Genomic DNA, 11,609 nt, shown 5'->3' on the forward strand with positions numbered 1-11,609 from the left:
TTGAAATGCACATGAGTCTATAGTCTAGGTAGTAATGTACATTATTATTATTCTATGATGTCTCCTGGTGAACATTTGTACTGAACTGTACACTGAACACACCTTTCTGCTGTTAATATGTTCAGCAATTACATTATTAGATTAAGAACAACTTATAGACCTGGACATTTTAGCTTTGTTTCTTAATCATATCAATCCTGGCATGCCTAATTTGCGCTTGTTGTTATGCTGTAGGTGATTTTCCATACACATTTCCATACAAATTTCCATACAAATCTACAAGCTCACAACACATTGTGTTGTGAGCTTATAGATCTGCTATTTTCACTATTTGTTGTGTGATGAATTGTGAAATAATTATGTCTTCAGTGGTTAAATAAGAAGCTGTCAAAGTGAAAGTAAACAATCTTTTTCTCTGACAGGACTGACTGACCTCAGGATTGTGTTGTTGGGAAGGCGTTAGTCTGGGAAGAGTTCAGCAGGAAACACCATTCTGGGAGGAAGTGGTTTTAAAGTTAGTCAGAGGTCAGAGCAGTGTGAGGTGAGACATGGTGAAGTATCAGGGAGACATGTGACAGTGGTGGACTCACCAGGCTGGTACTACAACAGTCCACTACAGGACACCTCAGAGATGGACAAACTGGAGATCCAGAACAGTGTGTCTCTCTGTCCTCCTGGACCACATGCTGTTCTTGTGATGGTTTCTCTTCATGGAGCATTCACCAAAGCACAGAGAGTAGCATTAGAGGAACACATGACACTTCTGTCACAGAGCGTGTGGAGTCATGCTATAGTACTGTTCAACTATGGAGACTGTCTGGGAGACAGAAGCATTGAGCAGCACATTGAGGCTGAAGGAGAAGACCTCCGCTGGCTTGTTGACAAATGTGGGAACAGGTATCATGTCTTCAACAATCAGAAGACAGATGACACTCAGGTCACAGAGTTGCTGGGGAAGATAGAGGAGATGGTGACAGGAAACAGAGGTGGACACTATGAAGATGATGGAGATGTTTCAGAGACGTTGTCAGAGAGGAAGAAGATCACAGAGGAACATGTCCAGACATTCCTGACCAAGACACAGAGACAAAGAACTGCTCTGAAAGCTGTGTTTGAAGGTGAGGTTTATCTATTACAGTATGCTTATATATTACAGTATGTAAATAAAGTACGCAAATATGTAAATCGTTCCCCCTAAGATACAGTATGTCAGGAGGTGAACTTGAGAGATTAGGACAGATTGTAAACAACTTTATTTAACTTTGTTTAACCACTTGAACCCCAGCATCCCTGTGTTTGTGCGCGTGTGTGCGTGTGAAGGACCTGCCTGCCGCTCCAAGCCGCTCCGGCTGGGGCCGCGAACCACGCGTCGCACGGACTGACACAAAGAGATCCATAAGTGCGTATGGTGAGAGAGAGAGAGAGAGAGAGAGAGAGAGTCCCGCCCAGTCGCGCATCACTACCAGGGGGTCCTTGGGAGTGTTATGGGGATCCCCAGTTTAACCACTTTAACCCATATAGCCTACATCAGCTATTTGAACATATCTAATCTACAAGAATTTGCCCAGATCATCAACATATTGGAAGGGGTATGAAGCAGAATCTTGCCTTTATATCTTTAATAGCAAGAAGAAGGATACTACTGGAGTGGAAATCACCACTGGCCCCTAAAGCATCTGTATGGCTTAAAGACCTCATCATGTACCTACATTTGGAGAAAATAAAATGTAATATGAGAGGATCACCGGGCAAATTCGATCAGGTTTGGGGCCCTATGATGAAACATATAACTAAACTAAAGACGTGCAGGACAGATAAAGCAAACACTGCCATCGGCACGTTGACAAGCTCTATAGGTTAATACATGTTAAAGGAAGAAAATAACAGATTCCTATGTTTCTTTTCTTTGATACACTCCATATGTACCATGGGGAGGGCTAGGAGGGTACGAGGGAAATAATACATATGAATTGACTATTTTTTTTATTTATTTGTTTTATTTATTTTGAGTTAAGTATATGTTACATGTCTGAATGTTGTATGTGGGATTGGAGTGGGGGGTAGATGTAAGGGCACAAAAACTAAAAAAAAAAAAAAAAACTACTTTTGACATCCTATGGCAACTGTATTCCTATGTATGTGCTGGTCAAAAGCAATAAATAAACAATTTAAAAAAATCTACAAGCTTCACAATGCAACGCATTGTGATCTTGTAGATCTGCTATTTTGCAAAAACATTTGACAAATTGTGAAAAAATAGTATCAATAGGCCTACTGCAATGTAGAAGTAAAAGTCCGGAATAAAAAAATGTAGGCCTAATTGAGTAAAAGAACCAAAAATATCGGTATCAAAATGTACTTAAAGTACCAAAAGTAGAAAGTAGGCTATTCATTATGCAGAATGTCCCATTTCACAAATACAAATCTTGTATATTATATGGGGTGTGAAGTGGTTAATGTGAGTTTTGTAAACAATAATTATATATATAATAAATTATTATAGTGCAGTAAAAGTATAATATTTGCCTCTGAGAAGTAGTGGAGTATAAGTAGAAGTATTGAAAATTGGAAGTACTCCTCCTGTAAAGTAACTAAGTAGCCTACGGCCGGAGCGCTCCAAGCCGCTCCGGCCGGGGCCGCGAACCATACGTTGCACGGACTGACATGAAGATATCCATAAGTGCGTATATAGAGCCTCCCCGATCAAGACTTCATTCAAATTTCTCCGTAATCCACACAAGTATGTTTATAAATACCAAGTTGTGACAGTTACAGATGTGCCACTTCAAAACTTCACACGTTACTGTTCTTTCCCTGAAAGTGGCCTGAAAATGCATTGTTTTCCTCCCTTTTCTGCCCTTAAAATGCACTGTTTTGCCCCTGAAAAGAAGTTGTCACTACACCCCCCCGTTTTTCCCTTCAACAGACATCCATATACATGAGAACAAAAGAATGTGTGTTGAATAAGGTGTCAGACTCATTATGAGGCGAAAGGTGATTTGACCAGTTGCTCAAATTAATTAGCATCATAAAAGCAGTGATCATCAAAATAATTCAGCATTTTAAATGTCCTTCTTTGTCCCTCTTATTGCCCTGGGAATCCCCTGAAAATTTACTGTCTTGGCGATGGCAGGACATGTGAAGTTTTGAAGTGGCACATCTGTAAGTTATATCACCAGCCGATCAAAGAATACAATTTGAAACGCAAGTGACAGATTTTGGCTGAATTAACTCGCTTTGCGACTCGAGCCCCTCTCTCTCGCAGTGGTGTAAAGTAACTAACTAAGTACATTTACTCAAGTACTGTAGGCCTACTTAAGTACAATCTTGAGGTAATTTTACTTTAGAGTATTTCCAATTTTCAATACTTTTACTCCTACTCCACTACATCTTAGAGGCAAATATTGTACTTTTTAGCCTACTCTACTATAATTATTTGAAAACTTTAGTTAGTAGCCTACTTTTTATATCTTAGTTATTATTTATCACAAAACACACTTCAGCCCTCGCCATGGTTCTCATGACGCAAGCGTCATGGTGCCATGTCCCCCTGGTTTATAGCGGTGTTCGATTGTTGTTACATTGCCAACTCTCACATGTACATAAACGTTCAGATTTGAAACATAAAGTGCTTAACCCCGAGCCATGGATGTTACAAGGCGATCCGGACCGCGATAAGTAGCCGTATCTCCCGTATTGTTCAATAAAAAGCATTTTAATCCGATCGCCAGCCATTTTCTCCAAATTTTCACCGATACTTTCAACAATGCGACACTAATGGTTGAGAGGTGTATTGCACTCTGATACATTACCAAAAAAAAAAAGAAAAGGCTGGCGATGGGATTAAAATGCTTTTTATTTAACAATACGGGAGATACAGGTACTTATCGCGGTCCGGATCGCCCTGTAACATCCGTGGCTCGGGGGTAAGCACTTTATATTTGAAATCTGAACGTTTGTGTACATGTGAGAGTTGGCAATGTAAAAAAAAATCGAACACCGCTATAAACTGGGGGGACATGGCACCATGACTGTCATGGTATGACAGTCATGTTTCAAGGCTAACTTCAGCCCTATACACATTTCGGCCATTTGAAAATAGCCGATCTACAAGCTCACAATGCATGGCGATTCGACGCATTGTGGAGTGATTGATGCAACTTCTTGGATTTCTGCGATTAATTGTATAGCCTAAACAAAGCGAGACACGAGACTATACATACATCCCCTGCCAGCCTGCCCCCATCAAGAACTGTGGCTTTAGTTTTAGATTGTTGGAAAAGCCACAATATTAGTTAAACTCAAATGACTAAAGAACACTCTGTGATCAATCACCACGGGACGATCATTTCATTGTGGATTATCCTATACTTCATATGGCTTGGAATTTGCAACAGCAATGGTATTGAACTGATAATGAACTTGGACCTGGACTGCTTTCGAGATTGATTGATTGAGAGGGCCGTGACACACTCACTCTCTCTCTCTCTCTCTCTCTCTCTCTCTCTCTCTCTCACTCTCTCACTCACACTCTCTCTCTCTCTCTCTCTCTCTCTCTCTCTCTCTCTCTCTCTCTCTCTCTCTCTCTCTCTCTCTCTCTCTCTCTCCCCTCTCTCTCTCCCCTCTCTCTCTCTATCTTTCTCTCTCTCTCTCTCTCTCTCTCTCTCACTCTCTCACTCTTTCACTCACACTCTCTATCTTTCTCTCTCTCCCCCCTCTCTCTCTCTCTTCCCCTTTCTCTCTCATCTTTTTTTTGTTGCGGGCAGGAGCCGCGTTTATGTCCTGTGACCCTCCGCTTGTAGATCTGCTGATTTTTATATTTTATTTGAAAACTTGTGAAATGGGTAGCCTACTTCTAGCCTACTTTTGGTACTTTAAGTACATTTTCATGATTCCCCTAGACTGTGTTTTTATGAACCAAATTAAGTTGCAGTCGCAGACATGTTTGAAATGGATCGGACTTGGTAGGCTAATCACCGGTCAGTTATACCATATTTTGCACCCAATTTTATATGAGGGGGGATAATGTGGAGATTGTGGACACCGCTGGTCGCAAGTTTTCCCGCATTTTGATTATCAATAGAGAATCCATGATCCATCCATCTGCAGGCTGACAGACGGCTGTAACTTAATCCATTGAAGTAATAAATACTGCGGGCCAAGTTGTTAAATCACAATCTCCAATCGGAACCTCTCCCTCCGCTACAGTATATTGCAGAGGAAGAGGTTCCACATTGGGCTCCACAAACAAAACGTGGCCTGCACTTGCACTCAGGGGTTGTGAAGATGAAAGCTCCCTTGTCCTGTATAGCTTTTCATTATAGGCTATAATTATTTATATTTGTGTCAATCTGAGGTGCTGGAGAGGCCGCCGTGCGCAATGACAGTTATATGCCCACAGCACTTCATGGTCTGCCCATGTGGTCCTTGTCTCTTTGACTGACCAATAAACCCCAAATGATGGACTTCTGATCAAAATTTCACACGAGTTTTAAAGATGAATACAGTTATTAGCTTCTATATGGGGACAAAAAGCATCATAGAATAAATGCAAGCCTTTAATGGAGCCTGGATCTGCGCACAAACTCATTCATGAGGTAGGCCTATGATGAGAGATGATCTTTATTATTCGTATTAAAGTGTACTTTATATAGAACGTGTCACACGCACGTACGGTGCTGTGAAACAACAACAATCACGTGTGACGGTCTATTTTGATAACACTGCACACACACACACACGCTATAATCACCATGACGGTCTATTTGACAGTCATCTGTCATGCACACACACGCACGCACGGTGCTGTGCATCAACAATATTCACGTGTGATTTTGTGCAGCCCTCATTGCCTGCCTCCTGTAGTCGCGTGACCCAAAAAATAATGCATGCGTTGATGCGTGCGTTCGCTAAAAACGCATAAACTAAGTGTTAACGTGTAACCCGCGTAGGGCACGGGGGAAGGGTACGGGTGCACGCATGCACGTCCCGTCGCGTACCCATTGTGAGTCAATGGGAAGATAATAACAAGTTCACATGGTACAGTGCAGAGCAATAAAAAAATCACGCGTTCATGTGACGCGTCAAGGTTTGACGTGGCACGGAACGAGCGCCATACACACACACACACACACACACACACACACACACGGACATGGAGATTGCCTATGCCATCTCTCCTCTCATTGGCCACACGTGCCACTGGTTATCAACGAGGGGTCCAGGGACCCCCAGCGTATGTTATGTCCGTCCGGCCGTATGAGCACGGGATGAGCACGGGATTTTAAACAGCTATAACTCCAGTTTGCAGCATGCCACCAAGTCCAAATTTGGTATGTGGACTTAGACCACCAATAGTCAACTCGGTCAAAGATAAAAAAGCCACCTCTTTACCGGCACATGTAAGCGTTGGTCCACGTATGATCTATGACCTAAATGGTATTTGTACAGCTTTTAACGAACATTTTGCTACGGCAGGTCATCTTTTTGACAATGATGACATGACAAGGGTAGACGCTGAGAGACATGTCTCTCACTCAGAGACACAAAACTCAAATTTCTCTCTTGAACCTTTTACTTCTAATGATGTTTTTTCTGCTTTGCTCTGTATTGATCCAAAGAAATCAACCGGGGAGGATGGTTTAGACCCCTTTTTTCTCAAACTAGCGGCTCCCTTAATCTATGAGCACATATCACACATTTTTAACCTTTCTGTGTCATCAGGTATAGTTCCTAGAATATGGAAAATGGCACATGTTACACCACTACACAAAGGTGGAGATGTAAATGACCGGAACAACTATCGACCCATCTCCAAGTTGTCCTGCCTGGGAAAAACCTTGGAGTCATTGGTAAACAACCAACTTAAATTATATCTATCAAATTACTCTATTTTATCTCCACATCAATCTGGTTTCAGAGCTAAACATAGTACAGTTACAGCCACTACTTTAATTGTAAATGATATAATCTCTGCCTTAGATAAAAAAAGACACTGTGCTGCATTATTTATAGATTTATCAAAAGCTTTTGACACCGTTGATTGTGAACTGCTCATAAGTATTCTACACGGAACTGGGTTTGATGGAGATGCCTGCAGCTGGTTTAGCAGTTATCTAACTGGGAGATCTCAGTGCGTTAAAGCTGGGAAAGCCCAGTCAGGGTTTTTACCCATGTCTAAAGGTGTCCCGCAAGGATCGATTCTAGGCCCTGTTTTATTTACCCTATACATAAATAATATTGCTTTATCCCTCAATAATTGTAAGGCTCACTTTTATGCAGACGACACCATCATCTACTGTATTGCTGACTCTGTCCAGCTCGCAACTGAAAACCTGCAACTGGCTTTTAACTTACTTCAGAACTCACTACAAGAGCTGAAGCTTGTTTTAAACGCAGGAAAAACAAAATTCATGCTATTCTCTAGAGCCAGAGAAATTGATTTTAATTCCTTACGTATTATTACTTCAAGTGGATGCAATATAGATAGGGTTACTGAATACAAGTACCTCGGAATATGGATTGATGATAAGTTCACATTTAAACACCATGTAGATAACCTTGCCTGTAAGCTCAGGCAAAAGATTGGCTTTTTCTATAGGAACAGTGCCAGTTTCCCAATGGCTTGTAGGAAAAGGGTTATTGAAGCCGTCTTTCTTTCTGTATTGGACTATGGAGACGTTATATATGGAAAGGCATCCCCTTCTGTCCTCAAACCCCTTGATACAGTTTACCATTCTGCTCTGCGCTTTGTATCAGGTGCCCCATACATGACCCACCACTGTATCCTGTATGACAGAGTAGGTTGGCCTTCTTTGAACGACAGACGAAACAAACATTGGTACCTGTTTATTTTTAAGACAATCGATGGGACTTTACCACTATATCTTAAATCGTTGCTGGACTGGAAACCTGTAACATATGGAACACGCTCTAGTGACTGGCTCACGCTAAAAATCCCCACAATGAACACTGAACACTGAACAGCCTTTTGCTTTAATGCTGCAAACACGTGGAATGAGCTACAGCTTAAATTCAAAATAGATTCTCCCATAACATATGGAACTTTTAAATCTTTGATTGCTGACTTACCTGCAACTGTTTGCAACTGCTTTTAAACTTGTAGTACTGTTATTACGGGGCCAGAGCTCAGCTCTGGACCTGTTTTATTATTCGCTTTATTCTGTCACTTCTGCCACTTTTCGCAGTTCTGGCTGAACCGTGCAGTCGCTTTTTACGAAACTCGGCCATATGGTAGATGGTCATGAAAAACGATCAAGAAATAATTCTAACAATCTTTCGTCCAAAGGTGGCGCTATAGCACTCAATTGAAAATGGCAACTTTGAACAGGTACAACTCATGCCCTGTTTGACCTACAGCCAAAACTTGGATACACATATGCGTCTCCTCATGCTGAACAACTTTCACCCTCTGACTTTTGACCTCTGACCTTTAGATCTCCCACCATTTTGAATTATATGAAAAACAGTCATTGGCTCCTAACTTCTGCATTTTTTCACTTATGGAAAATCCGTTGGAAATTTTTGTAGGCAGTGGTCCAAGGTTCAAGTGTTAAACGTTTCGTGCAGATTGCTCAAAAATCCCAGGAGGAGATAGATTTTAACTATTACAGTTTTATGAAAATTATTCATCTGTGCCTGCAGACTCACATTTCTTTGAAACTTTGCAGAAATGTACAGGGTCATTCCAAATATCACTGAAACCAATCTTACTCCAATTGGCCAAAAGGGGGCGCTATAGTAATTTTTTGAAAAGGCAGACTTTAAACAGGCATAAGTCATGCCTCGTTTGGCCGAAAGTCGTGAAACTTGCTTACACATGTGCCTTGACTCATGAGGAACACACACGTATCGATTTGACCATTAAGCTCCGCCCTTAGATTGTCCGCAATTTTGAGCAGTTTGAAAACACTTAAACCCATGATTTTTCAGCTATTTGCGTGAAACTGTATCATCTTTGTGATCTCCTTTTTCACAGTTACTTGTCTGTTGGGCCGATGGCGTCTCCCTTAAATGAATGCCTCACAATCTCAAGGTCGCCAGTTCAAGCCTCACTTGATGCAGACTTAATTTAAGTTGAATTGCAAACAACATGACTGTATCAATGAATACATGTGCAAGTGGTAAAGATAACCTGAAATGCTTATTTGAGAGTACGTTTTTTCAACTTATGACATACTTCATTCTGAAAATAGCTGATCTACAATCTCACAACTTTTCATGGTTTGTGAGCTTGTAGATCGGCTACTTTCACTAGTTTTGGTTCTGAGGAGATGTACAATTTCTTCATTGGTAAATGGTTTGTGAACGAGTGATCTTAGTGTTAGTGAAACAGGGGCTTGGTTCATGAAAGAAGGCAAGAGTTTATGATCTTCAACAGACTATATCAGCCTGGACAAAGCTGCAGCCTATTAGTCTGAAGGTTGAGAGTTCGAATCCTGTTAATGGCAGTAGGTTGAGATGTCCAATCAAACCATTATGTTTCCATCTCTCTCTCTCATCAATCTATTGTTTCCATGTCACTCTCTCTCTCTTCAATCTATTCCGTTTCCATGTGTCTCTCTCTCTCTCTCTCTCTCTATTCACTGGCCCCGTACTATCGCTGCTTGCAGCTATATTTATTATTGTTGTTGTTATTATTTTCCTTTTGAAAAAATACTATTTTGTGATGTATTGTCTCGATGATGTTGTAAATGAAGGTAACCTCAACTTCTTTCGAGAATAAATAAAGATTTGATTGATTGATTGAATAGGGACGTGCATGCATTGCTGAAGCCCCGCCCCCTCTGTCTTCCCATTAAACAGCCATTATTCCAGTTTGCAGCATGCTACCAAGTACAAATTTGGTAAGTGGACTCAGAACACCAATAGGGACGAACTGAAATGAGTTAAGCCCCGCCCCAAAGGCACCGCTTCCTTCACACAGGGTGTGATTTTTTTTTTTACTGTTCTGTGGTCAGTGTTGTTGCAGAATTGTTATGTATGTAATAACTCATTTAGCTGAATCTCTGAATCCAATCCTAAATCAATATAAAGTGAACTAATGCTGTGTGTGTGTGTGTGTGTGTGTGTGTGTGCGTGTGCGTGTGTGTGTCAGGAGAACATCAGAGTCTACCAGATATGAAGGTGATGTTGGTTGGTGGAGAACAGGATCAGAGGAGCAGAGCTGGAAATGACATACTGCAGAAGACTGTGTTTAAACGAACTCCATACAAGGTGAGTAATATTATATGAATGTGATGTTATAATGAATGACTTCACTCAAAGTAAGTAAACAGTAAAGTGATCAAATATGTTTTCTGAAGATAATGTAAAAGTATCTGCTGTCATGAATGTTCATTGATCATGTGATCATTCTGATCAATGAACTGTCAGTGATCAAAACACACAGATGTTCATTTTCAAATGAACATGGAGTCCAACACATGTAGATTCTCATCATGTCTGTAATCTTTAATGCAAACCATGACTGTGTGTTAGCTTGGTGGTTCTCAAACTGACTTTTCATGTCAAGGACCCCCAATACAATACATAATATAGCTGCAAGCAGCGATAATACGGGGGGGGGGGGGGGGGGGGGGAGAGAGAGAGAGAGAGAGAGAGAGAGAGAAACACAAACACGTTTCAAAGAAATGTGAGTCTTGCATGTATTTGTAAGGGGCAGATGAATAATTTTCATAAAACTGCAATAGTTAAAATCTATTTCCTCCTGAGATTTTTTAGTAATCTGCACGAAAAATTTTACACATGAACTTAAGACCTTTGCCGACAAAACAAAAGCGGCGGATTTTCCATAAGTAAAAAAATGCAGAAGTTATGAGCCAATGGCTGTTTTTCATATAATTCAAAATGGCGGGCGATCTAAAGATCAGAGGTCAAAAGTCAGACCACGAAAGTTGTCGGGCATGAAGAGACGCATGTGTGTATCGAAGTTTCATGGTTGTACGTCAAACAGGGCATGAGTTGTACCTGTTCAAAGTTGGCACTTTCAATTGAGTGCTATAGCGCCACCCTTTGACGAATGAGTGTGAGAATTATTTCTTGGTAGTTTTTCATGAGCATCTACCATATGGCCGAGTTTCGTAAAAAGCGTATGCACGGTTAAGCCAGAACTGGCAAAAACAAGTATTTTTCAAACTGCTCAAAATTGCGGAAAATCTAAGGGCGGAGCTTAATGGTCAAATCGATACGTGTGTTCCTCATGAGTCAAGGCACATGTGTAAGCAAGTTTCACGACTTTCGGCCAAACGAGGCATGACTTATGCCTGTTTAAAGTCTGCATTTTCAAAAAATTGCTATAGCGCCCCCCTTTGGCCAATTGGAGTAAGACTGGTTTCAGTGATATTTGGAATGACCCTGTACATTTCTGCAAAGTTTCAAAGAAATGTGAGTCTGCATGTATGTTTTAGGCGCAGATTAATAATTTTCATAAAACTGCAATAGTTAAAATCTATGGAATCCTAGGATTTTGGAGCAATCTGCACGAAACGTTTAACACTTGAACTTTGGACCTCTGCCGACAACTTCTAGGCGGCGGAATTTCCATAAGTGAAAAAATGCAGAAGTTAGGAGCCAATGACTGTTTTTCA

Source organism: Gymnoscopelus microlampas (assembly GCF_963454915.1).
Source record: "Gymnoscopelus microlampas genome assembly, chromosome: 14".
NCBI classification, from domain to species: domain Eukaryota; kingdom Metazoa; phylum Chordata; class Actinopteri; order Myctophiformes; family Myctophidae; genus Gymnoscopelus; species Gymnoscopelus microlampas.